The sequence below is a fragment of the Parasteatoda tepidariorum genome, chromosome 6 (genome assembly GCF_982258835.1).
Source record: "Parasteatoda tepidariorum strain Cologne lab strain chromosome 6, Ptep-v5.0, whole genome shotgun sequence".
Lineage (NCBI taxonomy): Eukaryota > Metazoa > Arthropoda > Arachnida > Araneae > Theridiidae > Parasteatoda > Parasteatoda tepidariorum.
The window spans coordinates 9,799,512-9,827,468 of record NC_141760.1 but is presented as its reverse complement, the minus strand read 5'-3'; the positions used below and the strand labels follow the sequence as shown (position 1 = coordinate 9,827,468).

At 30.9% G+C, this 27,957-nt stretch overlaps 1 long non-coding RNA gene across 1 annotated transcript; it reads right to left on the bottom strand.

Moving 5' to 3' along the window:
* Window positions 1-10,114: 10,114 nt before the first annotated feature.
* Window positions 10,115-27,690, bottom strand: LOC139425186 (uncharacterized). The gene is made up of 2 exons (XR_015434511.1): window positions 27,574-27,690; window positions 10,115-11,827 (listed from the first exon to the last, which is right to left on the bottom strand). It is a non-coding gene; the product is annotated as an uncharacterized LOC139425186 (long non-coding RNA).
* Between the last annotated feature and the right edge of the window lie 267 nt (window positions 27,691-27,957).

Below are 27,957 nucleotides of genomic sequence, written 5' to 3'. Positions count from 1 at the left end.
AAACTTTTAACTTTAAAAGAGAACGACAAAATAAAACGATTTACAAATTTTCGATTCAAAATTACAAATTTTCGATTACAAATTTTCATCTCAAAAGGTAATCGCAGAAATAAAACGATTTCAGTCAATTCAAAAAGTAAAGGAACTTAAGATGTCTTAAATATATCTGCTTCTAAATATAAACATATAAATATTGCAAATATTTCTGCATATTTTTTCACGCCACATTCCAGCAAGGCGACGAATATGAAGAAGAAAGACTCCGCCGAAAAGAGAAATAACTATTCCTTGCCTACAAAGCGCAAACGATGAACACAATGCGAAGGGTTAATGGACATTCTTTTCCCGCGTTCCAAATATGGAAGGTATTTTACGTTCTTCCTCACCCACATACCATCAAATTTCTTGCCCGCTAGTTCCAGCGAAACAAAAGAATTATTCCAGGCCGTGAGAATATTCGGTGACAATTTAACGTTTGCTAATTCGGCAAAGAATATTGATTAACTTATTTCTTAGAATTCAATAATAACAATTGATGAAAATTTGAAGCAACCGAAATCGATAATCGAAAACATAAAATTAAATTAAATTAAGTTTTTTTTGTGGGTGATTTTCAGTAAAATAATAATCAAAAGAACTTGGAATTTAAAATACGTGGTGACCGAATACAACTTTAATGCCTGAGTTTCGAGAATTTTATTTTATAACTGGGGTTGAACAGCCGACCCAATTTTGAGTTAACGGCTACCAATATTCAACCCCGTAGCCTAGTAATTTTGAACCCAATCCAGAAAACAAGGAAATTCCTGTATTAAGTAATGGGAGAAAAGTCCATTTCTGGAGAACTTTTTGATGAAACTCACCCGCATTTGCAAGGTATTTATCTTAGAAATTGCTGACTTATGTCTTAATTTAGTTCTTCTGCTCTCTCTCAAAATACTTACGAACCAGGATCTAAAATTTGACATTGTAAGCTCTCATTTACAACAGTTACACTCGACAACCTTGTTACGTCAAAAAAATATTTTTCCTCTTGGCATTATATATTTACCTAATGTTAGTTTGAAATCCTATGAATTCTTCGCAAAACCTTGTTATGTCGAATTTGTTTGAAATAGAAAATGAATTTTTTCGGAAAAATCACAATGTAAGTTTGTTTTAAACCAATTCCTTTCTAGTTAAAGCATTATTATTCTATTCTTCTTATTTTTAAAAATAAAATTATCATTGTTATATTTAGACTTAATTATCAACTATCATTACATACACATTTATTAGTAGTTATGCTTACGTTTCATGACTAATTTTTAGAGTAATATTTTGTAATATATTTTTTACTTTTTAGTTCTAACTTTTTATCTCGAAGACACGAAATTTTTTTAGCGTCCCTTCAACTTTGAGCTATCGAGAATATACTATAAAACGGATAATTATGTAGCCAAATTAAATTTACATTCACTACAAAAAAATAATAGATATTAAACAAGAGAAAATGCAAGTGCAACGCCCAAAAGTGAAAAGTTCTGGGGCACATTCAGAGGATAAAGCTGCAACAGTATGGCAGAGAAAAAAAAAAAGAACGATGGAAGCTATTGTTTCAATAAACGTTCGATTGTGCATAACACAGCCTTATGATATTATCGGACTCGAAACACTTGGCATTATTCAATCATCTTAGACTCATAACTTAGACGAGGAACCGAAGAACAAAATGAATAGTTCGGAATCAGAACGCATCAAAACTGCGCAGAATATTGTCATTAAAACTTTCGAACAAAAAAAAAAAAAGCAAACTATTTCCGAGAACAATCCACGGATATCTGTTTTATAACGGAGAGAAAAAAAAATTAATAAATACATCACTGTAATTCAAACGCCATTTTTGTTGAATCGCCTTGGATTAGGAAGGAATTTTAATAGAAAATTTTCACTGTTTGATTAGCGTCTTAAAAAAAAACAACTTTTAACTCCTACACAGCTCTCGGATTTTTTTCCCTTATGGAGATTATTTTATGACGATTTATTTTTAAATGAATTTACAAAAATTTAAAATATCAATTTTAATAAATAAAATTATTAATAAATAATAATTTTTATAAAAAAGCTAAGCCTAATTTTCATTTTTCTTTGATGATGAGGGGACGGGCGAAATTGTTGATTCTCTGCAATCCAGGAGAAATATATAATTTTTGAACGACTATCGTTTGGTTAATTTGGAGCATATCAAGAACTTTGATGGCAGCGTGAGGTTTTTTGTTCGCCAAAGATGCGCATACACACTGACTAACTTTGTGAATCAATTTCCTCTACACGCGAACAGTGAAGCTCACAATGTGTGAGAAAATGGGATGTGAAAGTGGACTTCAGGTCGAACAATGATGGCATTTCCCACGCTCAATAATTCTACATTTTATCTCGTTTACAACGGATACTCATCACTGTTACAGGAATTAGAGGTGGGGGTTGTGGCCTAATTCTTTTTTTTAATTAGTCAACAGAAAACGACATTAACAAGTTTAATAAAAATTTTCTTCTAAGATGAAAAATAATAATAAAGTAACGTAAATCCAAACATTAAAAAAAAAAATTCTAAATTATACCATAAATTAAAAAAATTACACGCATTCTTTAAATCAATATACTATTAAGATCTATAAACATCTTAAAATATGCCCATTTAGCTATCTTAACAATAAAGGTGCCAATAAAAAAATTTAAAAAAATTACAAAAAAAAAAAAAAAAAAAAGATTCTGTTTATTTAAGTATTTTAAAGAATCACATCAGTGATGTTTGCCAACTTATAGCTCTCAATAATAAAAAGAAAGGAGTCTTTTGCACGTTCTTTAATATTTAATTATTTTTTTTTATTCGTTTTGTCTGATAAACTCAATGATCCATGTGAACAAGGTGCTTGACTACGTCAGAAAATTAGCAATCCTGAAGTTATTTCAAAACATGAGTTCATATTGTTTATAGTTATGCCTCTAAATCGCATTTATATAAGATTAAATAATTTAAAAACAACGGTTATTGAAATAAAAAAAAGTTATGTACTAAAAGAAAATCGATGAAGAAATAGTACTAAATAGAAATGTAAAAAATTGCCATACTATTATTGACATCAATGATGCTTATTTAATTTTGGTAGTACGTACTATTTGAAAGAAGAAAAAAAATAAGCTATGTACTATGTAAAAATCAAATTTAATGGAGAAAAAGTACTTATTCTTTTAGGGTATTCGAAAAAAATCACCTAACTGTTATTGATGCTTATGATACTTAATTAATTTTGATTATTATTAATTTTACTTACTAAAAAAAAGAACTAAATAGCAAAATGAATGGAGAGATAATACAGAGTTATTTAGAAGAAAGATGAAAAATCGCTAAGCTATTATTGACGCCAATGAATCCTAATTAATTTTGGAAATGGGCACTACTGGTATAATGGTAATTAGTTCAGTTTTAATAGGTATCAAATAAACCAATATAGGTAAAATTAGTATGTTTGGTACCTATCAAAATTTCGCCAATACTGTAAAGTTTTTACATAGATGCTGTGAAAAGATTTTTTCCACGGGTTCTTGAAAAGGGATAAGTTTAAGAGAAAATTGTCATATAATGAATTGGCCTCGAGCAATAGCATCATGCTAAATGATACTGAATAGAATTTATATTGATGGGATGAACTACTAAAGATGGTTTTTTGATTAATCTAACAACGCAAGTCACGGTGGCTCAGCGGATAGAGAGTTTACCTCCCAAAGAGGTGAAATAGGTTCGAATCTCAGCGGTGACTGGTTGATACGAATTCTGCTCCCGGATCGCACCGACCACAGTGCTGACATAAAATATCCTCAGTGGCAAACGGATCAGTGGTTAGAATCCCCTTGCCGGCGAGCTAACAGTTGGAGGTTTTCTTCTCCGCGTAACGCAAATGAGGGTTATTTCATCAAAAAGTTCTCCATGAAGGCTAATTGGTCCTGATGCTTGATCCAAGAGTTTCCCTGTCTTCTGGGTAGAGTTCAAAATTACAAGGTTAAGGAGATGAACATTGATGGTCGTGAACTCCGAATTGGGTCAACGCCGGTTATAAAATGAAATAAAATAATCTAATAATGTAAAGTCAATGCGAAAAGCAAAAAATATTAATAAAAAAGGGGAATATTTTTAGCTAGATTGATTGTGTTAGTTTTTATTTTTCAGTTTTGTGCATGATTTCGAAGCGCTTTTTAGTATTGTTTTATTTATTGTTCTCCCCCTCAACCTTTACGAATAACAATTAATCAGCTAGTGATAAATAAATTAGTTAATTAAAAATTAATATTTAAATAAAAATTTGAAATAACTTAATAAATTAAGGTGAGTAACTTCTAAGTTTTACATCTTAAGTTTGATATAAAGGAGAAGAAATCTTGCATTGTCATTAATTTAAATAAACGATTCTTCACTCTAAATATGCACTGTCTGGTTATCATGTTCAGCAAGCTGATTACACGTGCTTATTGTATTTTAACAAAAAAGTAAGATATGACTTACAAGCCGAAACAGCATTTATTACATTCAAAAACAAGACTTATTGTTAGTTAACATGATCAGGTAAAAGAGGATGGGAAAAAAATGATAATATGGTTAAAGAGCTCTCTGAACCGAGACAGTTTCTGGACGGCATTGTTCCGAAATTGGCGTTGGAGGAGGAGGAAAATGAAGCAGCCGCTGCAAGAGAGTTACTTAAAATCCGGGAAGGGTTGGCTAATCTAATTGAAGACGTCACGCGATCAACAACATCCGACTCGGACCATCAAGAATAAGCGGAAGAATATGCAAATTTGGCGAGGGCACTCGTTATTTGGCGTAGAATTTTCCAAATGTACAATAAGACGTCAAGCCCCGAATATTTTTTTTTCTTCCTCCGTTACGCTACCCTCTAAAAGTGTATCACGCGATGAAGCCGGATGCCGATCACTTAATGAACTAAACATTTGACGAAAAGGCACTCGCGTCCAGGTAAGGACGTCAGGATTAATAGTGTTTCTACACGTGATGAACGAAATTGCAGAAATAAACCATCGTTGAATGTGATGCCCAGTTTGATCGTTAATTACTACACGGTTCATTCATAAAACTCAAAAGAGTTTATGAACTCAGGTTGAATGAACTGCATCATTTGAGTTTACTCAGATGTTAAATAATAACTCTGTAATATTATACTTCGTTATTTTATTTCATGGGGCTCATTTATTATTAAAGATAACAATGATAATAGGGTTGTGGTGTTCATCCAATAAAAGTAAGCGAATTAAAAATATATTACAATATTGTCGTAAAACGAAATGGCATCCGCTAGTCGTAAATATATTGCCATTATCTAGCTAATTACAATTATGTATCTTCAGTAACTAATGACCTAAATGACAATATGACCATGAATGAACAGTACCGAATTTGTGTATTGCTTTTGTGGAAAACCTACTCATAATTTTCTACTAGTCAAGATTTTAAACTGGGGAAAACAATTGAATTGTTATTTTTTGAAGTATAAAAAAACTAACAAAGCAGACACAGTGAAACCTCCAGGTAGCGACCACCTCGATTTACGACAACTTTTGGGAGGCACGCAATTTTTTCCACAGACTTTTGAGTTGAAGAAAACCTTTAGGAAAAACCATTAAAACATTTTTTAAACAGATGAAAGAAACGAATGAAAATGTGAAGCTACAAAAATTCACCTTACAAGGTTTGTAAGCGTACATAGGCGTATGGTTCTTGAATTCATCACCTTAAAATAAAATAATGTTTGTCAGAATTTCTTAGTGAAATTAGTTAAATTATGCTTAGTTCATTATTGAAGTTTAACGAAACTTCGTATTTCCAAAAGGCTTTTAATTCATACCTTATTGTCATAATTAATTAGAATATTTCGCTAGCATTCAGCTTTAATATTAATAATTATACGAACGTAATTACATATTTTTAAAAAATGAATTGATACACGGAGTTTAATTTTAAGTTAACGAAAGGAACTTTTAATATTTTATTTATATTTTTAATGCAAAAATAAAATATAATAAAATTATTATAAATAAATGTACCAATTAATAGTCACTCAGTGGCTTAATCTTTTGACTAGTTGAAAAATATTAACGAAAACTTATTGCTTGGATTTAAAACAATTTTTAAGTAAATCATTAGTTGAAAAAGTATTATTTGTAAATTATTATATCACAACTTAAATTACAATTATTGATATTAAAAACTGCTTATGAGTCTTTAATCTATTTGGTAAACAGTATGAAAAGTTCATTTTCGCAAACTTTAAATTAATTCTAAAGCATTAATATTTTTTTGTAAATATCTAATTACATTCGAACCAACATTTTACTACAGTAAATTTTGGCTCTACAGCCCGAATAGGGTTAATCATACATTAATTATAATTAATTATATTTTAAACCATATAATTAGTAAAAGGGAATTTTTTCTGGTAGTTTTATTCAGGGGCTTTTTTTTCGTCCACCATAATATCAACTAAAAATATTGCATAAATATTAATTTATCTAAGTATAACTCCATTAACTTAACCAACGGCTTCTTCGTAGATTTGATTTGTACGCGGTAGGTTTGACCAAGACAACCTTTCTAATTTTTATTTATTTATTTTTGTAATCGGTTCTGCCTATTTTAGATTTCAAATCTTTCGCTTTGTAATTTTGGATTCAGTTCAATAGGCAAGGCAATTCCTGAAGAAAGCATTTGGAGTAAATTATTTTTGTGGGAAACTACTTTGAGTGAAGCTAACCTGCATCTGCATTACATAGCGAGGAAGACCTTCCACGTTTAGCCCGACGGCAAATGGAATGCGACTCTTTTAACTCAGGATCCATCTACCTATACAGATATATTTGCGTCATTAGGCTGTGTACAAATCATCCAGCTATCGCCGTTTTAGAACCTGTATCACCTAATTGGGCAGTAAGCGCTCTAGCCTCTTAATTCATTATGGCTTTCAAAATACCCTTTGTTAAAAAACAGAAATTAACAATGACTTGCTTTTATATGGATAGGGATTTATTGGAAGTATTCCAGCTTTCAAATCAGTCAAAAAAGTAAAGCATTCGAACAACAGCCCATTGTGGGCCAGGGGGTGTCATGGAGGTTAAAGTTAGTAAATTTCGAGATTAACAGCATGATGATAGCAATGCACAAACCACCTTTATTTACCACGTAAGCTGGTACCCATTGATCCGAAACCGGGTGGTCTTCCATGTATAGCCGGGAACCGAACCCTTGTCCTTACAATGACAGCTCAGAGACATTAACTACTGAGCCATCACTGCTCAATCCAGTAATCACGACAAATTAGTTCACTATATTATTATATTGTATTAAAACATATTTTGCATTTTTTATAGTGGAGAAATTAAATCTTTTTTCCCTTTCTAACGCTCAAAAGAAATTACGTCTTCCCCAAGTTAACGTTTCTTTGAGATCAAACCGCAATAATTTACCAAACAATGTAATCCGCAAAATATTTTTTGTTAAAAAAATTAAAATAGTATTAATGAATTCTCTCATACGTTTCGCAATTTCCTTCAGAGGAAAAAAAAAAAAAAATTGACGAAGAAGAAAAAATTCGATCCATTACAAGAGCGTTCCATTCAAGAGGCATCAGTGCCGAAGAATGCGTGACGTCACTGGTTGAAAAGAAAAAAAAAAGGCATCTCTTCCAAATCCATTCACAGCACAAAGTAACTCAAGATGAGGCAGAGGGGGTGGTGTGAGGCCTAGGGCTAATTTTTTTTTTTTCTTCTTCAGCAACTCAGAGTGCAATTACCTCACTAACAATTTTAGCTCCCGCAATATGTCAACGTTCCCCATCTCCTGGGACTTATCTCAAAACCGATTGAGGAGGAGGTGTGGGGGGAGGAAGGAAACAATGCAGATTTCCCTTTCGCTGCCGCATCCTTTTGATCCGGTGCCGACAACACCGGAAATGCGAAACACAAAGGGGATGGCAGCATTTTCGGGATGCCCTGGAGGCAATTTTTTCCCCCTGAATTTCACAAGAGGGTTTTATCTTATGTAAAGTTAATAGCATCACATTATGTTACAATAATTCTTCCTCATCAATAAGTAACAGGTTAAAATAGCTCATTTTAAAAATAAGGCACTTAATAAACGTTCCTTTATAGCTTTAATATTACACTGAAGTCTCTGTGTATTACGAAATCGATGGTTCAAGTTGAATAATTCGTTATACAAAAAAAAACTTTGTTATATTCTGATTTGTTTGAATCTAGTAAATCAAACAGATTGCGTAGCCAAATTATTCAACAAAAAATATGCACCTTTCAAGCACTCAAAAAATATTTTTTAAGCACTTTAAGAAAATATCATAATTAGGCAGGGTAGGAAAGTTTTTGACAATTGACGGTTTTAACCGTCATGTCAAAAAACAACTTTTGACATTGTTTTTGACAATTGTAAAAAATCATGAAATTTTGAATCGTGTAAAACGAATGGCGTTTTCATACGCTACGGACTGACAATACGACGAAATAGATTGGGGTTGAATTAATTGTGAAACCGTTGAAGAGAACAATGTGAACTGTGTCTTTTTGCATAATTTGTAGCGAAAATCAACATGGTAAAGGAAAAACCTCATATTGAAAAGGGGAAAATTAAGCACTTTTTAAAAACACCTAATGACCTTTAAGCAAGCACTTTCTAAAAACGCTACGCACCCTGATAAACATCAAAAATATTTCAAAATGGTTGGAAATCGAAGAAACAAACGTCTGAAAAATTCGGAGGAAGACGACGGCTTTGTTAAATGAAGTATATTTTGATTGTTTTTTAACGTTCCGGTTTTTTAACGATCCGATAAAAAGTTTTGTTGCAGGGGGACTCAATTGTATTTATTGACTGTACATGATAACTAAATGCTATTTGTAGAGATTTGGAGAATGTAATAAGTATATTTATTACATTGTTTTGTCACGTTAATATACAAATAAGTTCATTGGTAAATAAAATAAATTAAGGTTTGCCTATATGGATTATAAAAGTAAATGTAACAGAAAATGTGCGCCATAAATAGAAACATTTTATTTTTCTGTAGATTTTTAAGATTCTCCGAGGGTTATTTGATGTGACATTTAGGATATGTGAACGAACTCCTCACAAAACATCTAAAATGAACCAAGATCATACCTCATAAACACACCCTTCACAACGTATTTTTACCCACAAAAACAGGGCCCATCGCTAAGTATTTTACCACAAGAACGAGGTTTTCCCAAAGTATTTTACCACAAGAACCGGCCCTTCACAAAGTATTTTGCCACAAGAAAGGGGCCCTTTACTACAAAGTATTTTATCATGAAAATGGGCTCTTCACAAAGTATTTTACCACAAGAACAGGCCCTTCACAAAATATTTTTATCACGAATATAGGCTCACCACGAAGTATTTTATCACGAAAATGGGCACATCACAAAGCATTTTACCACAAGAACGGGCTCTTCACAAAGTATTTTATCACAAAAATGGACTATTCACAGTATGTTTTCTTTTAAATTTGTCTCTTAAGTTAACAAAATTCTCTTGAATGAGAGTCGACGATGTCCTTAATTTACAATTTTATAACTAAAACTTTTCACAAGAAAAGTCTCACCCACGAAAAATTTCGTGTTTTCTTGTATTTATTTATTTATTTATTTATTTATTATATATATATATATATATATATATATATATATATATATATATATATATATATATATATATATATATATATATATATATATATATATATAAAAGCTAAAAATATAGAAAATAATATAATAAAGATTAATGAAAAGAAAAATTTTTAAAATAGAATATTTTTTAAAAATAATTTTTAAAAAATTCTTTAAAAAAATTAAAAATACGGAAAACAAAATAAGGAAAATATATAATCTCGTGATCAGCTGACACGAATATATCTGCAAATATATATGCTTTCTAATATTGCATTAATATAGCCAAAGCAAAATATAATATCAATACAATAGTGTGAGGAGCACCCGAAAAAATCTACAGCTTATGAACAGTACATAAAACTTATTATTATTTTTCTTAATTTTCTTTGTTTTTCTCTGTTTTCTTTTCATCCTTTTTGTCTTTATATATATGCACCTAATAAAAAAATACAGTTCCAAGTATGTTTACTTTATAATTTTAGTACTAAAAATCAATATCATGTAAACATTTTAACACATACTTAATAAAAATTATTGTTAGAACTGTCCTGCATTTTTTGTAGTACCATTTCATGACGTCTTCTTATTTATTCAGAAATTTTTCACGATTTATTTCATAAACAACTGATGACATAAAATCGGTCAACAAAATAAATGATGAGATCATATTTCCAATAAAGACGAAGCTAGCAATAACATAAAGCTAATGCCAAAAAAAACCAACACAATACTGAAATAAAAAAATAAATATTAAATGCCGCTTCAAAAATAATCATTACGTTAACAAAATCTATCAATTTAATATGCTAAAATCTTTTCGAACGCGTTAAAAATTGTTACATTAACAAATGATGACGACTAAAGTAAAAAAACAAATCGATAAAATAACAGAGGAAGCGAAGGATAAAAAAAAATATATTTCTATGTGCAAAATGAATAAAATATTAAATTTTTAACCGAAAACCTGTTGACAGAAATAAAAACAAAAAAGGGTGCACCAGCGAAATCGAACTAATGGAGGGGAATAAAATATGCGAGGGGGGAGGGCGTTGTAAAAATTTTATGCTTTCTAGGTTGCTAGGGCGCCGCACTTCCCTGTGACGGAATGTTACAGACAACAATAAAAGCAGTAGGTTTCATCTTGCAACATTGTATTATCTTCTGTGCACGTGATCGTGTTACGTCAGTGAAACGTCACGGCGGGAGACGTTATGACGTCTTGTTACCATGGCAGCCATGCTCCGCCTCCATTACGAAGTAAACGAAAAGGTCACGCCGTAAGAATCGTATAGTAATCGTAGATGTCGTGTCAGCTCCCATGTTGTTGTTCAAAGAAAGGGGAAAGAAATTATATTCTAAGTAGTAAATTTTTCTTCCGAAGAAGATTTTATTTATTTTACGTTAACTACTTCATTAAGGCTAAGAAACAGCAGTAAAAAAGTAATTGTTATTTTTATGCAATTATAGATATTTCTTTCTGTCATTCGCATTTTTTTAACAGTCAATTAAACTTTAAATCTTAAGAATTTGTTTTGATTGAAACACAATAAAAGGTTATATAAGTTTAAAGTCAGAAGATTATTATTATTATCGTAGTTTGTAAGATATAGAAAATTTAATGTTTTACTATTTTAATTTAAGAACCAAATAATTTAGTAATATTTAAATTCAAATCCACCAGCATATAATCGCTTTTAAATTTTTTTGGGAATATTCCCTACCAACTTCCCTTCAGTTAATAACAATATTGAACCTTGCTCAACAAATTAATTGCAATGAACCTTAATTTTAAATAGATAAGAAGACTACTATGACCAAAGGAATTCCTTTACGCAGAGCTGCTAGCCCCCATTTTTTTTTTTTTTTTTTTTTGAAAGGACCAGCAGGTTTGTAATTGCAAAGTTGCAAACATTAAGAGCGCAAATTACCTGTTCTATTTTTTCCAGACCGCTGGGAAAAAAATATTTCGATAATGATCAAAAATATAATACCTGTATATAATGTTATCCATTAAACAACTTCGTTATATTGATTTGGCTACAAGTTTAATTCGGCAGTTCAATTCGAATAACTCATTCTTTCACTAAGAAGAAGAAAAAAAATTATTAGGATTACAATTTCACTGTAAAAAAAAAATAATAATAATAAATAATTTTCACGATTTCTAAAAAGAAACACGCTCTATGTTTAAATGTAAACACACAACAATATACCTTGATACAATTTTTTAATAAAGTATAAGTATTAAAAGGTTTAATTTATATTACAATAACAGGAAAAATAAGAAGAAAAATAACGTTATATCGATTTATTCATTATTTAAACCTGTATAATAAATGAAAACATACAAAGTCAGTTACTGAAGCTGGTTGATTCGTTAACTGATTCAAGCTCACACCGACCGAAATAAGTAAGCATAAGGGGCCGTTCAAAAAGTACGTACATCCCGAAGGGGGGGGGAGGGGATTCGCTATTTTGTACGGTTTTGTACGATGGGGAGGGGGGGTGGTATTATACAAAGTACGTACACTATAAGCATACACCAAATTTAAATTTGACTTTTTTCTACACACTCCTTAAATAAATATTTAATTTTATTTAAAACAGAATTATTTTAATTTTTATGAAAAAGGGGGGTAGACTAATAAAATGTACGTACTCTAAGGGGGGGGGGAGTAAGACTTTATGTACGGTAATGTACGAAGGGGGGGAGGGGTTTAAAATTTCTCCATTTTTGTGTACGTACTTTTTGAACGGCCCCTAATCCCCTTGGTAAGGATACTATACCACAGGAAAAACTTTTCATGGCTAATTCTCTTTCAACTTAGGATTACGCGAGGGGGAAGTTCTCTTCAAATAATTCGTTTGCATTTATGTTAGGGATGTAACGAATAGTGATTTAGCCCGAATACTAAAAATTCGAGTGAAAAAAATTGGCCAAATAGCACTTTTTTTCTTAAAAATAAATAAATAAATAAAAAAAAGAAACGATGCAGAATTAATAATAACTGCGTCATCATAAAAACGTTTATAAAAAACAAAACAAATGTTTTCAAAAAAGAAAAAGCCAGATAGAAACAGCAACAAAAATCGTTCTTAATTTTTAAACAAAAGTAAAATTTAAAAATCTCAATTTGACTGTTTTTTTACATAGTCGCATTTTTAGAAAAAAGTTACCTTAAAAGAATAACGTTCATTAGAAACGCTCTCTAAAAAATGCTGTGTCATAATAGAAACGCGGATAAAAAGAAAGTTAATAAATAAAAATAAAAAAGAGAAAACGAAAAAAAATAAAAGAATAAGTCTATAAAGAAACGCTAAAACGCTCCGTTAAAAGTTTTTAATTCTTAAAGAAACTTAGTATTTCCAAAAAAGGTTTAAATCAAACCTTATTGTCATAGTTAGTCAGTTAAACATACTGAATTTAAAGAACTCTATTTAATAATATTTATGGGGGCAAAATAATTTAAATTAGTGGTTGTTGACTTTTACCGGTGAATGTTGACAATCACATAGTCTCTTTGGTAAATGTCCGAAATATATACTAGGTCTCGTTAAGTGCCACTGCCCGGTATGCCCTACATCAATGTTTTTTTCAGGTCAAGTGCCCAGTATGCATTTAACCGGTACTTCTAACATTGATGTTTTTCCTAATCCATCCTCAACAGATATTAATATATCGAATAAATCTAATAATATCAACGAATAAATTAATATCAAAACGGATATAACTAATATTTCGGGCATTCACCAAAGCGACTATGTGATTGATTGTCGACATTCACCGGTGAATGTCGTCATTCTCTTGATTTCGGTCATTCACGGTAACATATACTTTATAATTTTAAAATATGTGAATTGTTAAAGAACTCTTTTTTTCACCAAGAATTGATAGATTCTCAAGGATCAAAATTTTGAACAAAATTGAGACATTTTGATAAAAATTCTGTTTTCAAGAGTCTTTCTGAGTTGAATTGCTTTTAGCATAAAACAATTTTAAAAAAAACAATGATGGGAAAAGGTGACCGTTTGTTCATTTAATTTAAATCGCCATTTCTTTTTTTTCTTGACTCGCCATGTGTCGAATGGTTATTTTCAGGTCCAGCATCAATAAACAGCATTTCTGAATTCGAATCATTAAATTTTCAGAATTAAAACTGCAAACGGAAATGAGCTAGCTTATTTCATTCATTGGATATTCCATTCAGAAAGAAAAAAAAATATCACTTTTCACATTTTAACCTTTTCTAGAACAAACAGAATGGATACACCTGCCGTAGTGCACATACCGCCCACATGGGTTGCTCCATCATTCATTCTAAAATAATAAGGAGAGATTGGATATCAGATAACATGATCAAAAAGATATTTTAATTTTTTCCCCCTTCATTTCCCCCCGACAGCTCGATATATTTGTCTGGTTCTATTATAATTATGAATACCAATGGCCTTGGTTATAATTTTATACATTTTTAACCTAAGAAACACGGATTTTTCTCTAAAAATGAAATGAGATTCTTTTTTATTTTCATTTTTTTTCACATAAAAATCAGCAGAAATTCCCGTAGAATAAGGCTCTTTTTTTCCACATTCAGGTAGTTTCGAATGCTTTTTGTTTTTTGAAGACTTATCCTTAAAATAAAAGAGAATTTTTTTTCCCAAATAAAAACATCAACCGGTTTTTGTGGTTATCAAGTCCAGACACTTTTGTGTATTTGTACAAAATCTACTCACACTTTTTTTTTAAAAAAAAAATCTAAGCGGGTAAAATCGGATTCTTTTTGTCATCACGACGTTAAGTAAAAGTAAAATTCTGTTATTGAAAAAAAAAATTTTTTTTTCTTTCGCAGTTTTCAAATTTTGAAGACGTTATTGACTACATTTTTCGAAAGAATAATTTTGTAATGAGTTCATTTGTGAAGGTTCCGTTTTTACGGTAAAATAATCTGTGAAAAGTTTGTTTGCGGTAAAAAAAATTTAGTGTTTAACAGCTGTTTTAGAGAAACAATGGACTATTTCAAGAAAAGGGGACCCCTTTTTTTAAAAGCAGTTTTTTTTCCCCTTTTTTTTCAGAAGAAAAATATTTGTAATGCATACCTGCCAACTTATAGTCTCTCTGATGATGATTTTTCCCAGTGGTAGTAAAATAAAAATTGAATTATAATTATAAACTAAAATATCTGTTTTATTTGGCTCAGAGTTCAAAAACAACATTGTTATTTTAAATGTTTCTTGCCAAATACCTGCATGCCTGCGATGAAACCAAGCGAATTTATGGAAAAATGGAGCATTTCTTCTTTTTCAGTGGCGCCATCTATGGCTAAGAATACTAGTTCAGCCACAGGCGCGTCACAGCCCGTTTATAAAACGGATCCATTCAAATACCCATTTATTTATCCACAGATCGTAATTTTGACATGAACCAGAGAACGATCCATCTCCAATTCAGTACCACCAGAGGTATTGTTCTGTTATAGGAACATGGAGGACTTTGTGACCCAACCCTACAGATTAAACGTACACTAGTCATCATTAACTGCACGGGAAGCCTTCGGCAGATGGCGATCGAACTCACGACTTCTTGGACATAAAATAACATTATATAATTATCATTCGCTTTTATAAATATTAGTGCATTTATATGGAGCGGTATTTTCGAAATTATTTTACATGAAATTTAGGAATCCAAGAATGAAATAAGAAGTATAAATTTTATTACCAATTTAAAAGTAAAGTTGCACGCAAGTTTAGTAAAAGCTGGCAGTTATATATATTCAATATTCACTCTACATAGATACACCTAATTAAAGTTATGTATGAACACTGACTTGCAATTACTCGAAATCAGCACAAACTTGATACTAAATACCAAAAGCCATCTTTTGTATTAAAGTGATTCAAATTTTTACGAAAATAAACATAAAAAAGCGCATAAAAATTAGCTTAACTATTAAACACATAAGATAACTTTCAAATTTGACTTTAAATGATTATAGACTACTAAACCCACCAATTTTTTTATTTATTTTTTTTTAAAAGGGCAATAAACTATGAATCACATGCATTAGTTCTGAGTTTATTTTAGTTTAAAAACTTGTTCTAAATAATTTAGACTAGAGCAAGTTCCTTTAATTTAAATTTTTCTTATTTATCCTTTTCTTTCATTTCATCGGTTTGCTTTAAACTGAGTTCTTGTAGCTTTGGTGAGCATTTAGTTGCTAATAAAATTAATTTCTTTACAATAAAATACGGTTTATTGTCAAATTCATGGTAGTTTTGTCGGATGTCAAAACTAAGTGGAGAATCTTCCTTCAATTGCAGCACTGCCATGTGACAAGCAGATTTATATAAAAACTTTCTGATATCACAAAATTTCAATTAATGTTCGCATTGATTAACATTTGTTACTAGTTTCTATCTTTTCGCCGTCAACTCATTTGTTTGAAATCGACTGATTTTTCTGAAAACTTTTAATTTTTATGGAATTCTAGATTGATTCATTCCACAAGGATGTGAGTTTGGTAAATAACGAAAAAGCTAAAAATAGAAATACAAAAATGTTATATGCATCATACTTTTTTTAAATAATAGAGTTTTGAGCAAGAAAAAAGTGTATGTAGGAAGCATTTATCCATAGAATGTTATTTTATTTTACATTATAAGCGTCGTTGAACAGCCGACACTATTTCGGGTTATGTTCAACTTAGTAATCTTGTTAATTTTATACACAATCCAGAAGACAAGGGAACTCCTGGATCAAGTATTAGGCAAAATTTGCTTTCGAGGAGGACTTTTTGATGGAACTAACCCGCATTTGCGTTACGCGGAGAGGAAAACCACGAAAACATTCCAAGGTTAGTCTGACGGCAAGGGGACTCTAACCCATGATCTGTCTACTACTGAGGATATTTTACGTCAGCATTATGGCGGGTGCAAGCCGGGTGCGGAATTCATGTCGTTCACCAGTCATTGCTGGGATTCGAACTCGGTTCACCTCTTCGGAGGGCGAACGCTTTATCTCCTGAGGCTCCACTGCTCATAGAATGATATCAATATTTTCGATGAGAGAACTTAATTTATACTTAATTTTAAAATTGCATGAATGCGAATCTCGATATTTTGTTTGATTTTAAAATCGTGCGAATACGAATCTTGATGTTTGATTTAATATCGCGTGAGTACGAATCTCGATGTTTGATTTAATATCGCGTGAATAAGAATCTCGATGTTTGATATTAAAATAGCGGGAATAAGAATATCACTGTTTCATTTTAAAATCGCGTGTATACGAATTCCGATGTATAATTTTTTAGTCACTTGAACATGAACATTAGTAGTGGCTTTTAAATCCCGTGAATACGAAACGCGAAAACTAATATAAAATCGTGAAAATAAGAAATACAATGAGGGATCTTATAAATCGCGTTTGCATCGGTAGCAAAAAGAGTAAAAATAAGTCCCCCCCCCCTTCCCATGGGGAAATCGAAAAAGGCAAACGTTTTTTGAAGAGGCGGATTTTTTTAGTTAATATGTAGTGAAACATTTTACGCGAAAGTTGTTCATGCATATTAAACAGGTTTGGTGACAAGGCTAACACGGTCCTCACTACTATACAACAACCGTAAATTTAACTTCATTAGTTGTGCTTACGACAGAATTTCTGAACTGGTCTATAGAACTTCTTTTTTTTTTTTCTCTCTCTCTAAATTCCGTCCAAAAGGCGGTAAATGACCACTGTTCATATTTGTATAAAACGGCCTATTTACAATTGTAATGATTTTTATAAATTAAAATAATAAATTAATAGTTTCTTAATATAATTTCTAAGAATTTATTATAATTATTCATTACAATTCTAAACTCAAAGCGTGTATTAATCTTACTGCCATATTATATTAAAAATACCAGTTCCCGTCCAATCACCGATGCGATTCTTCAAAATTATTTAAGAAAAAAATGTTTTCCTTTTTAAACTTTATTAAGAATGAAATAAATATGTCGAACATAATTGGTGTTGCAATTTGAAAGCAAATTAAAGTTTAAAGAGAAAAATTAATTTCGACATAATTTCTCCAACTGTTTTAAATATATTTAGAGTAACTGCTCATGCGTAGAAAATTTTAATTGGAAACACAAAGAAGTTTAGTCACATGATTGAATAAACATAATTGAGTCTCGAATAAACTAGAGGAAAACTTTATATAATGAATAGTTTCAAGTATTTGCAAATATATTAGACTTACTTTTTACAATTATTACACTAACTTTATTTCTCGTTTAACACAGCAATTAATGTTCAGAAAGAAGCAGCCAGTGCAATATTTTATCTAATGATCGAATTTAGATGAACTAATGAATATTACGACAATTATTTAAATTATTACACCTCACAAATCTAATTTCTCACATTTGAATGGTTTTTTTTAGACTATGTTTGGCTTAACTATTTGAAAAGAACACAGAAAATTATTGAAACTATTTCAAAATGGGTATAAATTAATGAATTATTACGTTATCTTTTAATCTATAAAGACAATTAATATAATAAATTAATAAAAATAACTTAAACTATATTTTCGCTCCTCAGACAGCGTTTTAAACTACACACAAAATGAGGATATTATACTGATTAATAACATAAACTTTATACAAATTATCGATTTTAACATCATGATATTTATAACCAATATTCGTTGTTTTCCACAAGGGAAAAAAATCAGATTACAATGAGGATCACTTTTACAATCATGTTTTGATTGCGAACTTATGTAAACGTAATTCAACTTACATATGATTAAAAAATAAATTGACCACTATGTAAAGACATTTTTTTTTTAATTAAGAAGATAATCTATTCTTCAATTTGTTCTCATGAATTAAATACTAGGCTCCTATAAAAAAAAAAAAGGGTTTTTTTTTCGCCATTGCTAAAATATTTACAAAAAAACAATCAATATTTTTATGTCAAATAACATGAAAGTCAATATTGCATGACAGTCAATATTTATGATAGTTAAAACATAATTTATTTATTGTTAAGTAATATGCTTGAGGAAAAAATTTATTTGTACACCAAACTAATTTTACAATTATGATATAATTGATGTTTGCCTTTATTTAAATTTTATACTAAGCTATTATATTATCATTCTTAAGTAATATTACACATATGAAATAGTAACACAATATTTGTCTAAGCAAGATAAATTTACATGACTTTTATTTTGATTAATGTTAAGATTCATTTTTAAACAGCAAGACATACGTGATATTATTCATGTGAATGTTTAAAATATTAACGTTTCTACGACATGACGTAATGAAAAAACTTAACTATAATGTAATTGCTTTTATTCTTTCTTAGTGGAAAAATAATTTTTTCAATACAAAATATAAAACGGGATAATGGTTGTTCTTAATGCGATAAGAACTGCTCATTTACTGCGAATATTTTGGATTTCTTTGGAAGAAGTTGATCGGCCATTAAAAAGGAAAATATTTTCTTTTCCAACTTGCAGTTGAAATTCTGAATTTACGAAATAAATATAAAGAAACAAGGTTTATACTTGGTTCACTCCGCCAATTCTGTGCTTACAGCTTCCATAGTGTTGCTGCAGTCTTAAGCCACGGGGAGCGATATTTTTCAACATATAGACTTCTAGGCTTTTTCTTACCTTAAAATTTTTTGCAAGTTAATTTATTGCAATAAATAATGCTCCAAATTTCAACGAAAACGTCTTTCCACTCTGCCATGATTGAGCGCGTTTCTTCGTTTCCCTCTTAACGGAATTCACGATACGTTCCCTAAGATAATGTGTTTTTGAATGGAGTAAAATGCAGTTTAAAAAAAAGAAGATAAAAATAAATAAATAAAAAACTATATTCTGCTCATTAGCCATACTCGAAAATAGAGAAAGCATAGCCACAACTCTCATATTTGCACAGTGACATAAATATGTTTTCTTACATAACACAAACGGACCCTTCACAAAATATATTTTCATAAAAACGGACCCTTCACAAAATATTTTAATTTATAAACGAACCCTTCACAAAATAATTTATCTTTTAATCGGACCCCTCACAAATTGGTTTTTCTTCTTACTGTTTTGTTAATAGAATAAACCCTTCCTAGGGAAGGGGGGAGGGAAGAAAGACAGATATAAAAGAGCGAAGTTTTGTCTTCGGCAGTCGCTTCTTCCTTTATACATCCGAAATTAATATTCTGCGTCCAGCAGTATAGGCTAAATACAAAATATTTGTATGTTGCATCCTAATTTAGTAGCAGCAATTGCTGTTCATTTTGAAAATTATAATTTTACAGTGTTGAGCATAATCTTGTATGTCTTTGCAATTTAAAAATTCATTGAAAAAGTTTTTTGCAATAACAGGACCCTAATTGCAAAAATTCTCAAAAGCATTGGTTGAAAGATTGTGACTTAACGTTTATTTTATATTCACAAATTACGAGTAATTTTTTCACAATTTCACAAAAACGAACCTTTCACGAAATGTCTGGACAGACCCCTGGATTTACCATACTGGTCCCTAAAGTTGTTGTTGTTTTTTATGCATTTCCACTAGAATAACTAAATATGGATTTTAGGGGATCCCATGATAGCAGAGTTTTTGCCAAGTCAGAACAATCATAAGGCATCCAGCCAAGGAGAAATCGAACAGTTTTGAGTGCAGTGTGTATCGATAGGTTCTATTGTCAGTCTGAATTTTTTAATCGTCTGATTCGGGAACGAAATTGCGTTACTACGAAGGTGTGCGCTGATATAGGAGTGAAGTTACCATTTATAGAGTCTGGTGAGATGACAAAATAAATTTTTTCCCGCACACGCGGATATTTTGAAACTGAAAATCCTGATGAAGAGTGAATCTCCGGTTCAAAGGTTGCAATATTTAAGGATTTGGAATCAGAAGGAACCGGATACACATCTCAGAATGAAGAAATTTACAGCGTTTGCTTCTCACCGGTTCTAGAAGATAAGAACATTCGTAAGAAAAACTTCAATGAAAGTCTGGAACCCAGATATACCCCTAGCCACTGAAAATGTTTCAGCGAAAAAAGACAACGTCATTCCTTATCCCCCTCCCCCTAATTTGAACAACAATGACACTGCCGTCACGCGTGTGATGGACGCCGAGTTGCGCAACACCCATCTGAAACAATTTACGACCCCTGTTAACAGTCGTAGAGCAGAAATCATACATCCTACCATGAGAACAACATGGCCTAAATATGAATGGGCCTTATCATTCATAAGAAATTCCTGCCACTAAACAAACAAGATAATTTTTTAGCCCCTCCCACTTTCCACGTACGTGTATTTTGGATGACATTAAATCTTGTTTCTGAGGGAAAAATTTTTTTTTTCTCTCCACATTCTTACAAAGTCTACTAACCTTGAGGAAATGTAGTTTGACAAATAGGAAGACAAAATAAGAACACTAAATTTCATTTTTCAGGTCGCGGTTCGGAACTTTTTATGTTTTTTTAAAGGTATATTGCTAAAAAAAAAAAAAAAAAAAAAAAAAAAAAAGTTCATGTCTAAACAAAATAATATTAGACAATATTATAGTACAAATTTGCGGTAATTGTCATCGATGAACTAGTATCGTTCAATCAGTTGCCGAATCATTCAAAGTTGTTAAAATATTTGCGGTTGTATCATCTAAAGTAGATGTTGAATCATTCAAACCCGTTTGAAATATTTGTGGCTGAATTGTTTAAATTAGCTGCTGAAAATTTCAAGAACGTTGAAATTTTAGTGATTGATTTGTTTAAATGAGCTGCACAGAATACTTCAAAATTGCGGAAATCTTTGTGGCTGAATTCTTAAAATTTTATGCTGAATCAAATTAGTTCAATCAAACAATACCCTCAGACATTCAATTTTGTTTAATATTCAATCGTTTAAATGAGTTGTCAATTTTATAACCAGAATTGTCAAAATAAGTATAGAACCTTTACTCATCGAATTTCTTGTCATGGTTGCCATTTTCACAGGCCTGTGATTCCTCTAGACTTAGGAAACAACACATCTTTAAGATCCAAGTCATTCAAACTTTCCGATTCTTATTTTGCAAATAGTTGGTCCCTACTTAAATAATATAAATCTCCCATTTATATTCTTCAACGACTTAATATTCTCCCGTGACTGTCTGAACTTAAATCACCATAATTGTTTTAAATTTGTTTTTCTGTTTCTTGTATTTAGTATTCATCTTTCCTGTTTATATTTTTCCAAATATCTAAGATTTCTTTTTTTTCAAACTTTAATTTTGTCTGCTTAAATCTGCTGATCATACTTCTTTTTTTTTTTATCGCGATGGAGAATTATGCGTAAAAACAGCATGCGTCATAACTTTTTTTTTCGCGTCCTCTCCGCGATTTTGGGCATATATGCATATACGCTCTTCAATATAGCTAGGTGTGGAAGGATTCTGTAAATATATTAAACTATAATACTTAGAAATCTACAAATCTTGGACATCCACGGCGCCTAAAAAATCGTAGCTGGTACCTAATATTTTAGGGGAAGAAAAAAAAATCTGTCACGTGACTTTCTTTTTCATAACAAGCTGGTTCCTAGAAATTATGCTTTTTCGTAGACCAATTAAACGATGCAACCATTTAGACAGAATCGTGGGAAAGTAGTATTTGCCATTCGCAAATAAAATACCCATTTTTCCGCAGTTGCAGAAATTCGTCAAGATAAAGGGATAAAAGTAAGGGGTGATGAGTTTATATTTTTTGTATCATAAGTTTAATGAGTTGAGATTGTTTTCTTATTTCCTGGAATTGCTAGATTAATATTAAATGTAATTATAAAACAATATCGGGCCCAATTGTTTTTGATACTAAAGAATAAACACTAAATCGACAATAATTTCTCTCTTGTGTAAATTAATAACGCGAATAGTTTTAATCAAAAATGACTAATCATCACCGACTTGGCGTAAAATCATGTCGAGTTGAAATTAAAATTATTTACATTTTTTTTCCTTCCAAGCTGAGTTCTCATATTGTTTGCCATCTTTACAGATCTATCGTTCAAGCTTAATTAATTACAATCGTTACATCTAAAATCGCTGCGTGGTCTAGCTTAAATATATTAAAGCATACATTTTGAAATTTAACTGAATCATAAAAAAATTCTCAGCGTTTGTTTCATGGCATAAGTCATTAATTAAATGATCGTATTAAAAAAAGGCCAAATTAAACTGGGAATACGAGTGAAGTTGCGGGGTCATTTTTATTTCTCTTACTGGAGGCTAAAATGACCACACATAAATTATTGAGTTCTTAGAAGAACACTGTAAAAAATTCCAAATCAAATTACGGCAAAAAGTACTGTCACACTGAGCTGTGTTCGTAAAATTTTATACCTTAATTTTTACAATAATATTTATTTAATTACAGTGATTTCACAGTAAATATTACTGAAAAAAATTACGGTACATAAAATTTTTTGGTTCCTTAAAATTTTAGGGTGAAAACTACTTTTCTTCCAAGTACCGGTACTTTTCCCCGTAAGATCCAGAATTTTTTACAGTGTACCCGTCCTGGCCAGACCTAATATCCTGGTATTGTTACAATAATAGACATACTTAGAAAATTGACATAATATTGAAGCAGTTTTAGCTTCAAGCCTCTATTATTCAACGATCCTAATAGGCTATTTGTATATAATAGTTATTTGCATATTGTCATTTGTTTGTCATCTATATAGGCTCAGTCCTACATATTTGCTAACTTCATGTTTAATTGTTATCAACACGATCTATTTTAATGTAATCTACAAGCTCAATTGTTCACACTTGCAATCCAGACTCAATTTTTTATATTTGTTTTTACTCTTCGGGCGAAATTATTTATGTAAAATACATTTATTATATATCGATCAATTAGGTTCATCGAATTGAGCAGGTGATTACCAATTGGAATTTAAACCACACACGATCATTAGAATCCTGGAATAATCAGAATTTCCTCGAATAATTGAACCATAACTATTTTTTTTTTCTTCTTAATAGTATGCGGAAGACAATTGAAACATTCTTCGAATTCCTGAAAAACCAATGAACGTGACGGCTCAAAAAAAAAAAAGAAGAAAGAATGTAATCTTCTCTAAACAAAATTAAGTCAAGTTTATTAAAGAGTTACTCATAAATTAGAGTTACTCATTAAAGAGTTACTCATTCCCTTTACCGCTTTATTCCGTCGCATTTTAATGAATGTTTTAGATCTTTGCTCCACAACCACTGGTCCGAGGTATAATATTTGTATTAGAATCACTATAAACCCTTATTTATATTTAAATAGGTTTAGACTCATAATATTTCTTATTGTGGAAAGTCTGCGAAAAAATTTGAGAAAAAACTGTACGTTTGCCATAATTTTGTATATACAAAAATTATGTCACTAGTTCAAAATAATAACCTTACCATTCTGCAATAAAACACTGAAATATTTAATCGACCACTCGAGTAAATTGGGTTCAGAAACACTATTTTAGATAATTCAAAAGAGAATGTCTAGTTCGACTGGAATCTATAGTTTGTCTACGGTAAGAACTCCCCCAGTCGCAAAGTCTGAGGCGGTCTGCTGTAATCGGAACAAGAATGGCGCATTTCAGGGAGGGTAGCTTCTCTTCACTCTAGGGCTAACACAATAGACCGAAGAAAAAGATTCTCTTTCTCTCGCTGACCTGTCCTGAACAGTGATCCCACACCCCTACTTGAAATAGTTATACCTCGTTACCATAGTCACCACCACGGGTCCTGACGAATAGCTAGGGGAGTTCTTACTTTAGACAAACTATATGTTTCGTTTCTTTGTTCGAGCAAATTAATGTTTATATCTGACACCTCCTTCCTTTTACTTTCAATTAAGTTTTTAAGGTCACAAAAGCTGCTCGTGACATTTGTGCTGAGTATGGAGAAGGTGCCATAACTGAAAAAATTGCTCGCAATTGGGATGCGAAGTTTAAAAATAGAAATTTTGATCACAAAGGCGTCTCAACGTAGTAACTATTTAAGAAATTTAAAAAAAAAATTGATGAGAACTTAGTTGCTAACTCAATAAAACTCGGAATATGTACTAGAAGCTAGCGTTTGGCTATAAAAAATTTTATTTTTGTTTCTGGGTATCTTTTATTTAAGATTTATTTCGTAAAACCAAATTAGCTTTGAAATAATTAAATGTTACACTTTTTCATTTATCGATTCAAAATAAATGTATAACAACGAAAAAAAAAACGCCAATAAACAAATTACAGAATGCATCGCACCAACCAAAACAATAAACTATTTATAGAAACAACGAACTATTTCATTTGAAATATATCTTCTATTCACGCTTTGCACAAAAACGTACATGATTGTAAAAACTCATGAACAAAAACGTTCAAAATATTTAATTAATAGCTTTGAGAAACAAGTTAAAAGGGCTTGAACCAAAAAAAATTATTGCTCTAAATGGCGAGTTTTTAAAGTCCCCCCACCAAATATTCACACATTTTCCGTGATTTCCAGCCATTTCAGAAAATTTATTGTTTAAAAGAAATTGCTTTCTTTCGTGTTTACAAGCAGTTAAAAAAGTTTGTTACAACGAAACTGAATGAAAACCCAGTGCGAATATGCAAATAGCGAACAGAAAAAGTTTTAAAAAACTGAGAAATTACGAATGGGCAGGGAGGGAAAAAAAAAGAATACATAAAGTTGATTAATTGCACGAAAATGTTTTATTGAAAAACATACACGGGCAATTAAGGCGGGTATTACTTTCTGTTTATTGTAATGATGGTGCGCTTAATTACTTTATTTTTAGTAAGCGACATTTTGAAAACTTTTAAGCTAAATTTATTTTCAAAATACCAGTTATAGAGATCTTAAAAATGCATAAATAGTTTTCTTGTCTTCGAAATCTGATAATAATTTTCATTATTGCGAAGTAGTTGAACATGTAGGAGTGTGTTTATCTTTGTTATGTATGGATGTTACTGTGAATGACCGAAATCAAGATAATGTCGACTTTCACCAGTGAATGTCCAAAATATTAGTTGTATCCAATTTGATGTTAATTTATTCGTTGGTATTATTATATTTATTCGATATTTTAATATCAGCTGAGGATAGATTAGGAGAAACATCAGTGTTCGGAGTACAGGTTGAAGGCATACTGGGCAGTGGCACTTGACCTTAAAAAAACATTGATGTAGAGCAGGGGTGTCAAACTCGCGGCCCGCATGCGGTCCGAGATGAACATTTTTGTGGCCCAGTCAATATATCAGAAGCAAAGTAAAAATAAAATAGAAATGTGAATTAGAAACGAAACCAGCATATAAAATTACAATATACTTTATTTATAAACTATACGGATCATTTTAAATTGTCCGCGCGAAAATGTAAAATTCTAATTGGGTGAAATGGAGTCCGTTTCACACTAAGTTATCAATTAGATAGTACATAATCAGGTTTATCCTATTATAGCGAGGCAAGTTGGTTATCTTGCTTCAAGGTTCTCAATCAATTCTGGGATTTGAAAGAAAAAATAAGTAAGTTTTACAAACTATAAATCAGGATAGAAGATTGTTCTCCGATCAAATATGGTTGCAAGATTTATCTTTTATCGTTGATATAACCAAACACTTATCCGGTTTAAATTTATTATTACAAGGCAAGGCACAATTCAAATGTAAACTATTTCTTTGGGAAAGGCAACTGAAAAATAAAGATTTAACGCATTTCCCAATGTGCAACAAGAACAAATCTAGTTTAGATGATACTGCATCGTATCAAAAATAAGCAGAAAAAATTTTCAAATCTTAGAACAGAATTTGAAACAAGGTTTAAAGATTTTAATTCTTTGGAAGACAAATTTTGTTTGTTTTCTTCGATTTTCTCAATAAATATAGACTCAGTACCCAGTTATATGCAAATGGAAGTGATTGAGATTCAGTGCGACTCAAATTTGAAGGCAAAATTCATTGAAGTAGGTGTGCCTGAATTTCACGAATATTTACCAGCAAGGTTTGAAAATACTCGAAAATTCGCGTATAAATTATTTCCATGTTTGGAAGTACTTATCAATGAAGGCAATTATTTTCTGTTATGAATGGAAATAAATCTCCTGTCCGAAACCGTATTAATAACTCTCAGGTTGGGTCAATTTTGAAAGTAGTCTCGGCCAATAAAATTTCTCCCGAAATCGAAAAGATAATAGCAGAGAAGAGATGTCAAGTATCAGGACGTAAACAATAATTTAACTTTATGTATGTTTATTACAATTCAAAATAAAAATATTTGTTTCCATGAACATTGATTTTTTTTTTTTGCGGCCCACATAAAGTTAAGCATTGTTTATTTGGCCCAAGTTAGCTTTTGAGTTTGACACCCCTGACGTAGGGCATACTGGGCAGTGTCACTTAACTAGATCTAGTATATATTTCAGACATTTACCAAAGCGACTGTCAACATTCACCGGTGGAAGTCCCACCCATTTCGACCATTCCCAGTAATATATATAGATATTATAATATGCTAGATTTTCGTGAAACGTTCAGGTTGTGGTTAAAAATATAATAATCTCAATAACAAATAAACATCTCATAATAACGTGAATCAGCAAAAAGAGGCTCCTGATTATGTGAAAAATGACAAAAGCAGTCGTTAGTAATTTTGTAAAAAAATCACAAATACAGGGAATAATTTTTTATTATTTTGTGAAAACTAATGTTCTCTAAAAAGTATTTCATTCTAAATTTGTAAAAAAATAATAATTTATCTTATCCTGTCTAGTGTGAAAAAATAACTTACGAGGAGTCGTTCAAAAAATCTTCCATAGAGTTCCTCATAGAAGCATCCATAGAGTTATGGTTACAAATAATGCAGAACTGACTACTTATTTTAAAGGAAGAAATTTGTGAAGCACCTCTTTAAAAAAATGAAAAACATTAGGATGGGTCTGCTTTTATGACAATATATTTTGTGATAAGTGGCGTTTCTACGATAATACATTTCCAGGACCCGCTGTAAGGATTTCAAATTATTAGCAAGTAAATTAGCCAAGTATCATAAGTCTTCGCCAACTTTCGAAAGTCTTCGCCAAGACAAATATTAACAATTTTTTATGATTAATTTTTTTTCTCCCCATTGAAAACTATTTTACGGTAGTTTGTAGGTTTATATTATTTGGACGCA